This window comes from Delphinapterus leucas, chromosome 9, assembly GCF_059928025.1.
Source record: "Delphinapterus leucas isolate spDelLeu-1000000601 "Yukka" chromosome 9, BTC_Dleu_Yukka2, whole genome shotgun sequence".
NCBI classification, from domain to species: domain Eukaryota; kingdom Metazoa; phylum Chordata; class Mammalia; order Artiodactyla; family Monodontidae; genus Delphinapterus; species Delphinapterus leucas.
In genome coordinates this window covers 54,951,861-54,965,880 of record NC_143137.1, presented here as the reverse complement: position 1 = coordinate 54,965,880, position 14,020 = coordinate 54,951,861, and the positions used below count along the sequence as shown (strand labels likewise).

The following is a 14,020-nucleotide window of genomic DNA, read 5'->3' as shown; positions in this document are numbered from 1 at the left end:
CGTGCCCCGGTCTGGGAAGATCCCACATGCCGCGGAGCGGCTGGGCCCGTGGCGTCCGGAGCCTGTGCTCCACAACGGGAGAGGCCACAACAGTGAGAGGCCCGCGTACCGCAAAAAAAAAAAAAAAAGTGCCAGTCAAGACCTACTAAGTTGGCTTCATGACCCACTAACAAGAAAACTATGTCAGAGCAATTAGGCATGGCTGACTTCCAAGACCATAAGACAAGAGTGAAGAGAAACTCAGCAAACCTAGTTCCAAGTATATTCTAATGGATTGTCAGGGGTGCTATTGGTATAAAATTTAAAAGGCTTCTTATACCCTTTAAACTATATCCTTTATTGTTTAACCCTTAAGGCAAACTCCTTAGGAAACCACACAACGATGGAAGGACTGCTTTAGGGACATGGGGAATAACCTAGAATCTGAGAGTCTACATCTCATTCCACGGTGGTCCTTGGAGGGAGAAAAGATGTTCACAGCAGACCAAACCTCACTCTCTGAAGGCAGGACAATGTCCTTCTATCCCCTTCAGTACCCAATATGGTGCTTTTCATGAAGAAAGTACACAATAAAATGTTGGATCACACATTTTGAGACTAATAAATCCTAGAACAGTGGCTTTCAACTTTTGAAGGGTATTCTTCCTTTTGATAAAAGTGCTCACATTTCTGACCATATACCCCCAGATTCTGATCCTAAACTTTCTCTAACTTAACCACTCCATTGTTGATTACTTGAAAATTAGTAGAAGAGGAAATGAGCATTTGTGAAAAACCATTAAGCTTCAAGCACATAGTGTAGTTAACCTCATTTAAATTGTTTAGCAATTTTATGAGATACATACTATTTCCCCCATTTTAGATGAAGCAATTGGAACCCCATGAGGTTAGGAGATTTGATCAAGAACTCAGAGCTAGGATGTTCCAGGACCAGGATTTGAACCCACACCTAGATCATTCTGAAGCCTACATTCTTCTCATGCCTTCAGAATAGGTCATACATGGAAGTCTGGCCTTTGGGGCCTTGGTGGAATGAATACTGATCTGGGTACGAGTGTTACCTCTCTTAAAACTCTCCTTGTGGCCTGGGCATGTTGTTCAACCCTTCTGAGTCTTGGTTTTTCCATTTATAAAATGAGGATCATGCCCTCCTCATAATAGAACCACTGTGAAGATTAAATGAGATGATGTATATGAATTGTAAATGGATGATTGTATAAATATGAGGTGCCACTTAGTGCCTTGGCTTCCTATAAGGGGTGAGGGTAAATGTGATAACTTTTATAAATCACCTGGCATCCTGCCTGAAAAAATGATATATGCTCGATGAATTTTCCTTTCCTTTTCTTCTTCTTTAAGGTGTATATGACAAATCTACACTGAAATAATCCAATAAAACCATACGGGTACATGCTAGACTGGCAAGAACCAGGGCAAACATGCCAAGTGGTCCTACCAGAAAGGCAGGGGCCGGAGCTTGAGAGCCCAACCTTAAAAGATACACGCTCATGGATAGCTTCTACTTTGGAATCTTGTCTACAGATTACAGGAGTGGCAGCCAATTGGTGAAGGTTTAAATTCATGTTGCCAAGCAGCAGTTTCAGAAGGGGCCTCTTTGCTTTTGGAAAATAAATAGAAAAACTGGCTCAAGCAGCATGTCCATCTCTGTCTGTCTTGGATAACCCCGGCATACATGTTAGCTTGAATGGGAAAGATCAAGGGAATAGGAGATAGTTTCGTTTTTATTCAATTAAGGGTCATTAATGATACTTAACTGCTTTCCAGTATCAGTAGGTGTGATCAGATGGTCTCCAAGTTCTCTAGGTGCCTCAGCTCTCCCTCACTATCAGAGTATACTATAGTGCATTACAGATTTCACACCTAGACTCTCCTGGTTGCCTGAAAGTCGGAGGACCAAGGGAACAAAGACATGCTCTTCCAAATCCTCTTTCTTCTCCAGCGTTTCTGCCGTAGCTGCTGGATTTCCAAGCTAACCACTTACAAGTCACATTCCTTTTTCCTGTCACTTCCTCTCAAGTTCATTTCATGGGCATCTTCCTCTATTTATGCACTTTGTCCCCCAGTTCAGAGGGAAGCTCTGCTTGAGAGTGTTGCTGAAGAGAATTCCTAGCCCTAACTCACAGGAAACAGAATAGAAGGAATTTTGCTCAAGTCACTGCCAAGGGCCAATTTCAAGATGAAGTATAGAGAATATTTTTCTGGTGTCAAAGGACTTGGAAACTCTGCCACTGAGAAGATCATGGGCAAGGCTAAGAAGATTTTAATATATCTGTCAGGGCTGTGAGAATCAATTGAGCTACTAGAAGTAAACATGCCTTGTAATATATAAAACATTTTACGAATTCAGGAGAGTTTTTGTGTCAGAGGCTAGAGAGCCCAGGACTCACCCCTCCCCTTTTCTATGTTCAGACTGACAAGGAATAAGTGTAAAGATAATAAACTAAAGAGAACCGAGTATAGACTTTGCAACTGGCAGAGAAAACACCCAACATTCCTCAAAATGCAGGCGCTGGTAATATTTAAATATTAAAGAACGCAGTTTGGACCTGAGGCCAACATGGAATCGTTCTAATACTCTCCTGAATCCAGGCCATAGGATTTATTTGACTGGCTGACTCAGACTGTGGAGCGGGCTCCAAATCTGCTTACACAATCAGCTGTGGACCTGGGAGCAGAAAGGAGCCGTGAGCTACAGTGCTGAGAGATTCTGCCCACTGTTATGACATGGGTTCTAACCAGTCAGCTCACTTTTCCTCCTATGGGGAGGAGGGAATTAGGTGAGTGAGGGAAGGTCCCCCACAATCCCCAAGGGAAGAGAGGGCAGAATGCCAATGGAAATATAGGAGGTGAGGTGGGGAATAAATATTCTCTCTTTTTCAACATTTCCTACAGGGGCCAATGGGATCATAAATCATATTTTCCCATATAAAGCAAAAAAAAAAATTAATTTAGGGAACTGACTTCCCTGTTGGCATTTTGGTCTTTCAGTTACCCTCCCTAGATTTGGTTCACTGTGATTAGTTGGGAACTGTATTGTAAGTAAAAGCACAAGGTCAGGATAAAGGGTGATAAAGATCAAGAAACTCTTAATGGGTGGATTAAAGGGAAGGGAAGAAGCATTTAGGTTGTTTTGATGAGTTATGTTTACCCAATATATCCACTTTCAGAAACAAGATTCACTAAGAGCTGTTAAAAAGTCTTATTCTTAAAATTCATGGAGGAAAAATAATTTGTTATGGCCTTAAATTTAATAGCCATAACCCCTTTTCCCACTGAAACAATTGTTTTTGTAACACAGATTTTCTCAGGGGGACAATAACCATATTATAGAAGACAGACCATATTTTGTTCATCAAATATCTGCTATGTATCTGGCACGTGTTAGACACCATGAGGGATTTAGAATTAAGCAAGACATGGTTTATGTTCTAAATAGCCAATAGGAGAGACAACGGAAAAATCAATAATAAAATAACAGGAGCTAAATGTATAGAGCTATAACTCAAATTGGAATGGGGTAAGTGCTCAGAGTGGGGTCCATAGTTATAGTAAGTAATAGGGTGATTACTAGCTTGGGGAGCAGGGACAGGAAGGACTTTGGGAAGGACAGAGAAACTCAGGAAGGACTTCAGGGAGGAGGTAGCACTTGAGCTGAGTCTTTAAAAGGTGGGTATTATTTAGACATATAAAGAGGATGGATAAGACATAATAGGCAAAGGGAGTAAGGAGAGAGGCACTGGGTGGCGTGCAAAATTAGAAAAAGAGAGTAGTTCCCATTGACTAGATTATGGGGCTCACCAAGGGGCACATGAGAAATAGAAAGCTCAGTAGAGGCCACATAGAGAACTATTCATGCCAAGCAAGGGATTTTAGACTCTGCTCTCCATTGGCAGTAGGGCTTTGTAACAAAGCCAGGAGCAAATTGCAGGATCTCTTGCATGTTTGGTATGTGTAAACCTTGGCTTTCCCTCCAAAGGTTTGGAGGTGGAGGGAAGCCCTTTGGGAGGCTGTCATAATTGTCCAGGCAGGAGTTATGTTTGCCTGAGCTAGGATGGTGGCTGTGAGAATTGCAAGTAGAGAATGAATGGGAAACATGCTACTCAGAAAGAACTGATGGGATTTGATATACTTGATGTCACCCCAGTAAATGCCATGACCCATTTACTTTAACAGAGATGCCCCTCAGCAATGTAATTTGTAAATCATTTTTATCAAGAATCAATATAAAATTATTTAGGTAAATACATGTTGGCTTCAACCCATTAATTTTCCAGCACTGTTTATTGTGCTGCCCCATTTTCTGAGTTAGGCAACACTTTAGAGAGCCACTTGCCCAGGAGTTTGAAATCTGTTTCTCCAACTCCCAAGCTGTCCCTTTTTTATTTCTTTCACATATAGGCTGCCTGTACCATTTCCTTTGCCCAAAGGGCTCCATAGCTATAACATAGTTTGAAAATCACTAACTAATCCAAACTTCATAGATGAAGGAATGAACTGAAATTACATCACGATTTCTGGACTCCAGGTCAGATCACAAAGAAATAGATAATAAATCCCCTTTCCATATACTGAATTCTCAATTTCTCTTTCAGTGTTGTAACTCCCGCTGTGTCATTATTACTCTCTTTTTCATCCTGGCATAATATCAACATCAGAGCTGGTTATAGATTTATCAGTATTCAGATGTGGGAAAATCAATCATTTACAAAAAGAATGCCAGCATCTAGATGGAGAGCCACAGAGCCACTACTGTGGAAAAGAAATAGAAATTCTTGCCTGCATGTTCTTTGTTTTGTTTAATTATTTGTGTGCGGTACCTTTTTACTCAAATAGCTAATATTCCATTAACAACTCACATTATAGATTCAGGTAATTATAAATTCCTATTTGTGGCTGGAAAGTTTTTTTTTTAAACAAAATAACTATAACCCACTAATCCTCATGGGAGGTTGTAGGCATAATCAAAAGATAATTTGGAAATCCAAAAATGGTATGAAGGGTCAAAGAGAAAAAAGCTAAGTAAAATGTATTATCCTTTTAATAAACTCATACTCCCTGAAGAAATCTGAAAAAAAATGCTAATAATATTACACAAATTATTAAATTTCTAAAGAGGATTAATGGAATGCAGCTTTGGCAAAATTTAGCTGCATTCTTTTGGTAATGCCTTACATCTGTGATGACTTTATTGTGTGCTTTCTCCCCCTCTCCTCACACTGCACTAGGGCTTCTCAAAATCTAATGCGCACACAGCAGAGTATCTTGTCCAAATGCAGATTCTAATTCAGTAGGTCTAGATTGAGCCTTGGATTCAGGTGATGCTGCTGGTCCTGGGACTATACTTTAAATAACAAGGTTGTAAATACTTCACTGCCCTGACTCTATGGAGCCTGGTTACCTTCATAGGATTTCCTAGGTCCATGCCGCAAACAATTGTTTCTCAAACAGTGCTTCCTGAAATTCTAGGGCATAGTGGATATTGCTGAGGGGGTAAGAATAGGGTCCAGAAATAGACTCAACAAATATGGCTGGGACACTGTACCACTCTGCTACAGAAGTTTCATTTTTATGGGCTTGGCATACAGGTTTTGTTTGAAGAAAAAACTCCAATGCTTAAAAAGGAAAAAAAAAAACCAAGGCAGAAATAGAGACACAGATGTAGAGAAGAAACACATGGACACCAAGGGGGGAAAGCAGGGGCGGGGAGGTGGTGGTGGTGGGATGAACTGGGAGATTGGGATTGACATATATACACTAATATGTATAAAATAGATAACTAATAAGAACCTGCTGTATAAAAAAATAAATAAAATTAAATTTAAAAAAACAAAAAAAAAAACCCTGGAAATGATGGTTCTACACTTTTCCATCTTCTCTTCTCTTCAAGGAAAGCTGAGAATTTACAGTGTGCCAGGCCCATGCAAAGGGATTGCCCAAGGTCACACATTTGAGAAGCAGTGGAGGAGGCAGGGGGGATCCCAGAACTGTCTTATTTTATCTAAGCCTGGGCTATTGCACATGCATCATGCTTCCCTCCTGTCCTGCTTTTATGCTGTGCCTTAGCCTCAAGGGGTCTAGTGCTCTGCTTTCTCTGGTGAGACCTAAATATTATGAAAAACTATTCAGTATTTGGACATACAGAAGCAAGTCTCTGGTGCAAAACACAATAGACAGAGAAAATAGGAGCCCAAGAGATCTCAGAAGACCCTTAACTTTCCTTAGTTGGTTAGTGAGTACAGATGAGTAGTGTAACTCAGATTTGCAAATATAAAGGGGCTGAAAGAATTGAGTCAATTAGTGGCTGGCCCATCTGGACCAACAGAGACCAGAATGTATTTTGATAACTGGAAATGTTGTAGATGAGCAAAATGTGAAGGCATTTTGATTTTCAATTACTTATTATAATATTTATATCCTTTCTCATTAGTCTTCTCTCTTAATACTATTAAGTCGATATAGGCAAGTAGAGATTACTATCTCTTCCTGGGAATACTTTAGTGAAAAGTAGTACATTTAAAGACTAAAATTAAGCTGTCAATTCATTCCATTTCTTGGTACCCCAAAACGGGGGATGTGGAGGCTTGGCAATTTGATACTACTGCCCACTAGTGTGAGTGGTGAGAATTGTAGGCATAACAAGCTGCTAGATCAGGGATCAGCAAACTACAGTCTATGGCCCACAAGCTAAGAATGTTTTTTATATTTTTAAAGAGTTGTACAAAAAAATCAAAGAATGTGTGACAGAGACAGTATATGTCCTCGATAGCCTAAAGTATTTATTGTTTGTCTGTTTATAGAAAAAAGAATGCTGATTCCTGCTCCATTTGATGTGAAACAAAAACACACAAATCTCAGCAAGTAGGATTAGATGGGAGTTTCCTTAACCTTATATACTGCATCTACAAAAAACCTACGACTAACATCATACTTACTGGTGAAAGTCTGGACGTTTACCCTACCATCTAAGATCAGAAAAAAGCATGAATGTCCACACTCCCTGCTTCTATTCATCATTGTATCAGAAGTTCCTGTCAGTTAAATAAGGTAAGAAAAAAATTAAAGGCACCCAGGTTGTAAAAGAAGAAGTGAAACTGTCTTTATAGATTATTCACAGATGACATTATAATCTAAATAGAAAATCCTATGGAATCTACCAAAAAACTACAAGTGAGTTTAGCACATTTACAATTCACATGTACATTACATTTACAATATATATATTACACATATATAAAAGTTAATTGTAGGTCAATATATTAGCAACCTGGATATTTAATTAGCAAGTGGAAATTTAATTTTAACATTTTAAATAATATCAAAATGTGAAATACTTAGGGATCCACTTCAGAAATATAAAACATAGCAGAAGGAAATTCAAGAAGACCTAAATAAATGGAGAGATATATTGTGTTCATGAAACATAGGAATCAAAATTGTTAAAATGTCAGTTTTACCTAAATCAATGTATAGGTTCAGTGGAATCCAAACAAATTCCAACAAGCTCTTTTGGACAACTTGATAAGCTGATTATGAATTTATATGGAAATGCAAAGGGCCTAGAATAGCCAAAACATTGTTTTAAAAGGACAAATTTGGATAAATTATACTACCTGTATAGTAGTATAATTATTAAAAACAAGCACACAAACAAACACCCATGAAGGCAAACCAGGGGAAGTCATGACCTTCACTGAGCTTTACAGTTGTGAGGATAAATTGAAATATGTTTATTAGGTCTGATACTGCAATTTAAGACACACACTACAATCATAAAGATGGGTGATATGTCTAGATATAATACCATTTTAGAAACTATTGAAGTAACTAGTAGTATTAAGGAGACCCAATAACTATATTAAAAATATAAAGAGTCATCATAAAAGGAGAGATACATGACTTATTCTGTGTAGCTTCAGAGGGAAGAGCCTGAAGATAAAGGAGGCAGAGGTAGACTTGGGCCCCGAACAAGGGAGAACTTGCTAAAATGAAATGGCGCTGCTTTGTGGGGTGGTGAGTTCACTATGGCTGGAGGTTCAGGCAGATGCTGGAAACTACTTGTCATGTCTGATCTGTTGAAACTAGATCAGTGTTTCTCAAAGTGTAATCTGAGGTCTACTTGCACAGAGAAGTTGTTAAAAATTTAGATTCTTGGGTCCCATCCCAGATCATAAATTTGAGTTTCTGGGGATGGGATCTGGGAATCTGCACTTTAACAACATCCGCGGATGATTTTTATGTTCATTAAATTTATAAAATGCTCTTCGAGATGACTGACAGGGATCCTTCTGAATTTTGTTCATTTTGTTGGGTCAATATGATAGTCTTCCTATAATTTGCAATTATTTCTGAGTCCCAAACAACTTCATGGCAAATGAAACTTTGGGAAATGTTAAATAGTGGGATGACTCAATGTGTTGTCATGCATGTGATTATTATGGTAAAGCAAAAAGACTGCATACTGATTGCTGTCTCTAATGCCAGGATTTCAGCAATCTGTGGGACCAACTGTAGCCCAACACGCAGAAAGAAACACCAAAGGAATGGCCTCACCACAAGAGACATTATGGCCATGACATAGACTACCTTGGGCTGTTGACCCAGCTTATTTTCAAAGTCACAACTCCTGCTTAGAGAAGTGTGCAAAGGAGATCACCAAGTATAGTTCATGAACTTGGGGTTATATCCATAAAAAGAGTAACATTTACAATTTTCAAGTTAAAAAAGAAACAAACAATTGCCACCTGAAATACAGTTTCATGGCAGGAAGAAGCATACCATTTAGCTACATTACACATACAATTACACTCCCTGTAATCATTATTTAAACCATCTCTACTCTCATCATTTCTGGGTATGCAACAGCCACAAAAAGGATAGGCGCTCTCCCACAAAAAATGGGAGACAACTTTGCCACTCAACTCAATTTTATATGCAGTTTAATTAGTAGATGTATACACATTTACCATTATTGCAACTCTGGATGAATTGGTTCATTTTTTCATTATGATAAAATATTTTTATCTCTGGTAATATTCTGTCTTGAAGTCAACTTTGATATTAATATGGCTTACACATATTCTGCACATGGTATATTTTTTTTCATCCTTTAACTTTCAACTTGTGTCTTTATATTTAAAGTACCTCTCCTATAAACAGGATATAGTTGGGTCTTATTTGTTGTTGTTCTTCCCAGTCTGATAATCTGTGCCTTTTAATTGGAGTGTTTAATCCATTCACATTTCATCTAATTATTGATATAATTGGGTTTAAGTCTATTATCTTTCTAGTTATTTTTGCCTCTTTTGTTCTTTGTTTCCTTTTTCCTGTGTTATTTTTTGGATAATCAATGAATTTTTAGTATTTTATTCAATATTCTCCTCTGTTGGCTTTTTTTCCTATACTTTATATCTTTTCTTGGGAATTACAATATACATCCTTAACCTAGCACAGTCTATGTTGAATTAATATTGTACTACTTACAACAGTACAATTCCTTTTATATACCCTGGCCCTCTTCTGTGCTATTGTTATCAAATATTTTACTGCTACATCTGTTATAACACTCCACGATAAATTGTTTATCAGCTGACTTATAGAGATTTTTTTTAAAAGGGAAAGTAGTATTTTATAATTACCCACATATTTACCATTACTATTACTCATACTTTCTTCTTATAGATCTGAATTTCCAACTTATATCATTTCCCCTTTGAATAATTTTTAGCATTTTAGATTAAAAAGTTTTTTAATTTACACATTTAGAATCTTTAGCACTTTTTTGTAGTCAGTTCTGCAGGTGCAAATGTCCTCAGCTTTTATCTGCCTAAAAATGTCTTTATTTCACTTTAATTTTTAAAGATATTTCCCTAGGTGTAAAATTCTAGATGATGAGTTTTAAAAGATGTCCTTCCGTCATCTTCTGGCTTTCACTACTTCTGAAGTCAGCAGTTATTGTAATCATTGTCCCCTATATTAAATGTGTCTTTCTCCCTGACTGTGCCAAGATTTTTTTCTTTATCTCTGGTTTTCAGCAGTTTGTCTGTGATGTTCCAAGATATGGTTATCTTAGTGTTTATTGTGCTGGAGTTCTTAATATTTATCCACTGGGATTCATTCAACATCTTTGATCCATGGGATGCTAAATTTATTTTTTAATTAACTTTAAAAATATTGAACCGTTAAAAGAATATTGAACCATTATTTCTTGAAGTATTTTTTCTTTCTCTATTATTTCTCCTTCTGGAACTCAATTTACACCTGTATGAGGTCACCTGATACTGACACACATGTTCATTGTCTTCCCAATCTTTTTGGTCTCTTCATTTCAGTTTGGATCATTTCTATTGGTGTGCCTTTAAGTTTCATGATTTAAAAAATATTTTTTCTCTATAAGCTGTTAATTTTCATTTAAGATTTTTTAAAATGTCAGATAATGTTTTTTTCAGTTTTAGGATTTCCATCTGCTTCCTTTTCAGTCTTTAATTCTCTCCTGAAATTCCCATGCCATAATTCCAATATCTGGGGCACTTATCAGTCTGTTTTTACTGATTGGTTTTTCTCTTGGCTGTGTGTCCCAATGATACATTGGAGAGACTCCATATCCTGTAATCTTATCCTGAAGAGTGTCAAATTTTGTTCCAGCAAGCAGTCAAATTATTAACAGATCACCATAAACTTTTGTAGGCTTGGTTTTATGCTCTACTGGATCTATTTTCATTTTTCCTTAGTTTTAGAGTAAACCCATTAATTCTGTTATATGGTCTTTACTCTTAAGGTCTCTGGTGTTTTGATGGCAAGTCCAAAGAGTTTACCAAGCTCTTCTAACTTGTCAAGACTCAAACTGCAGTTTCCTCTGTGGTTCCAGCAGCAGCAATCTTTCCTCAGCTCTCTCAGCAGCCTAGATGTCATTTTCTCCTTGGGATATTTGGAATCCCACTTGTGCCTGTACTGCTCAGAAGTCAATTATGGTTTTGAACGGAGTTTATATGCAGAGTCTAGTCCCCTCCTTTACCATGGCTTCCTCCTTTCTGGGATCCACACCCTCCATTTCCAACCATTCTATTTATCCCACACTCTTTCTTCTGACCCTTCAGGCAAAAAAGACAGTAGGTTTTTTTTTGCTTAAGCTCTAGCACCCTGTGTAGCGTGCAGCCTGGGAATCTCCTCAGAGGACAAACTCCCTTCTTTCATGGGCCAAATGCTTCCCTGTTTCTGCCTACTTCTGGTCACTGTCCAGTGCCTTCCAACAGCTCTTTTTTATACTTTGTCTAGTATCTGCAGAAGCATTAATCCAATAAAAAGCTATTCTTCCATTGCAGGAATTGAAACCCCAGTATGAGTTTTGATGTCAATTATCCTAATTCCTTCACAGTATTTTTCTAGGGACCATTTCCTACTGCTGGTTCAGGGATTACCACCTAATGGTTTATGAAACTGCTCCAAACTCCTTATAACTTTCAAACCAATTATTTTGTGCTATAAATGGCCAATCCAATTACAGGTTTATTACTTTAAGAATTTTCTCTTTTAACTTTAAAGGAATTTTTTTCTGTAACAAAACTCAGAGGATATGTCTAAAACAAGCCTCCAACAAACCCAATGTAACTATCTTTAGGCACAATAGCTCCTTCTTATTTATAATTTACCACTGATTTTTCTTTTTTTCCAAGAATATTCTCCTCCAGCTTCCTCCTCTACCTCTTCTTCTTCCCTATCTTTAAATTCTCAGATCGGACATTCCTCCTTTGAAAACTTCCCCGATCTTCTCCTCTTCCACAATAGCGTTGCCTAGTTTTATCATTGCAGTTTCCACATTGTTTTAATAAATGTAAATTTAAGGCTATGCTGGCATCCCACAAGTTTTTCTAGGTAGTGATTTGTGGTCGTTCAGTTCTAAATATCTCATAAGTTCCATTATTATTTCTTCTCTGATTCATGAATATTTATAAGATGATTTTCATTTCCAAATATATGGGGTATTTTTTGGGGGGGCGTGTTTTGTTGTTGATGTCTGATATAATTGCATTGTAGAAAGAGAATGTGGTCAGTGTTCTCGATTCTTTGGTATTTCTTAGGACTTCTTTTGTGGTCAGTATTTTCAATGTGTACTTGAAAACAATGTGAATTCTCTATGTGAGGAATACAGGCTTCTTCTATACAGGTCTCCTTTAAGGCTGGCCAATTACTTGTGTTGTTCAAAATGTTTATATCTTTATCAATTTTTACTGCTTATGATCAGTTTATGAAAGAGACATGCAAAAATATTTCCCATTAAGAGAGATTTGTCAAATTTATTTTCTAAGCCAGGACCCTGTTTTGCTCAGAACATACAGATTCAGCATTTCTATTGCTTCCCTGTGAACTGCTCTTCAATGATCATATCATGACTTTATTCCAAATGATGCTTCTTCTGCCTTAATATTGCTTCTCTAGCAAAATTATTCTTTACCTGTTTTATCTTTTCTCATGCCTTTCAATCTTTAAGCATCATTATGTTTTAGGTACAACTCTTGTAAACAGCACATAATGGATTGTGTTTCTTAAAAATGATCTGATCTCTACTTTTGAACAAACCAGTTTAATCTGCCTACATTTCCTGAGATTACTAATATATCTAGACTTTTTCTACTACGTTTTGTTTTTTCTTAGCATATATATATTTTTTTTCTTCCTGTTTCTTATTAGATCACTCTAGAATTCTTTAATCATTTCTTTTGCATGTTCTTGTTTTTTTTTTTACATCTTTATTGGAGTATAATTGCTTTACAATGGTGTGTTTCTGCTTTACAACAAAATGAATCAGTTATATATATACATATGTTTCCATATCTCTTCCCTCTTGTGTCTCCCTCCCTCCCACCCTCCCTATCCCACCCCTCCAGGCGATCACAAAGCACCGAGCTGATCTCCCTGTGCTATGCAGCTGCTTCCCAGTAGCTATCTACCTTACGTTTGGTAGTGTATATATGTCCATGCCTCTCTCTCGCTTTGTCACAGCTTACCCTTCCCCCTCCCCATATCCTCAAGTCCATTCTCTAGTAGGTCTGTGTCTTTATTCCTGTCTTACCCCTAGGCTCTTCATGACATTTTTTTTTCTTAAATTCCATATATATGTGTTAGCATACGGTATTTGTCTCTCTCTTTCTGACTTACTTCACTCTGTATGACAGACTCTAGGTCTATCCACCTCATTACAAATAGTTCAGTTTCGTTTCTTTTTATGGCTGAGTAATATTCCATTGTATATATGTGCCACATCTTCTTCATCCATATCCGATGATGGACACTTAGGTTGTTTCCATCTCCGGGCTATTGTAAATAGAGCTGCAATGAACATTTTGGTACATGAATCTTTTTGAATTATGGTTTTCTCAGGGTATATGCCCAGTAGTGGGATTGCTGGGTCATACGGTAGTTCTATTTGTAGTATTTTAAGGAACCTCCATACTGTTCTCCACAGTGGCTGTATCAATTTACATTCCCACCAACAGTGCAAGAGGGTTCCCTTTTCTCCACACCCTCTCCAGCATTTATTGTTTCTAGATTTTTTGATGATGGCCATTCTGACTGGTGTGAGGTGATATCTCATTGTAGTTTTGATTTGCATTTCTCTAATGATTAGTGATGTTGAGCATTCTTCCATGTGTTTGTTGGCAGTCCGTATATCTTCTTTAGAGAAATGTCTCTTTAGATCTTCTGCCCATTTTTGGACTGGGTTGTTTGTTTTTTTGTTATTAAGCTGCATGAGGTGCTTATAAATTTTTGGAGATTAATCCTTTGCATGTTCTTGTTTTGAAATTACACATTTTCCCTTATTCTTTGAGCATTACTCTTAAATTTTAAAAGGCATACTTGCTTAAAGTCTAAATTAAGCCTATCTCTATCTTCCTCCTGAATAGTACAATGAACTTGGAGTTTATAATTTCAGCCTCTCCCACTCCCTTGGTCCATGTTATTGTCATCTAGCATTTTAGTTTCTTGTTGTTTAAACAATGCCCTA

The 14,020-nt window shown here is 37.3% G+C and overlaps 1 protein-coding gene across 1 annotated transcript in view; it reads left to right on the top strand.

Annotated features, from left to right (window-relative positions):
• Nucleotides 1-14,020, top strand: part of MTERF1 (mitochondrial transcription termination factor 1) — a 430,610-nt gene that overhangs the window by 389,639 nt on the left and 26,951 nt on the right. The window contains exon 7 of the transcript XR_016394211.1: nt 6,819-7,065. The gene's annotated coding sequence lies outside the window, so the exon portion shown is untranslated. The remainder of the gene's footprint in view (nt 1-6,818; nt 7,066-14,020) is intronic.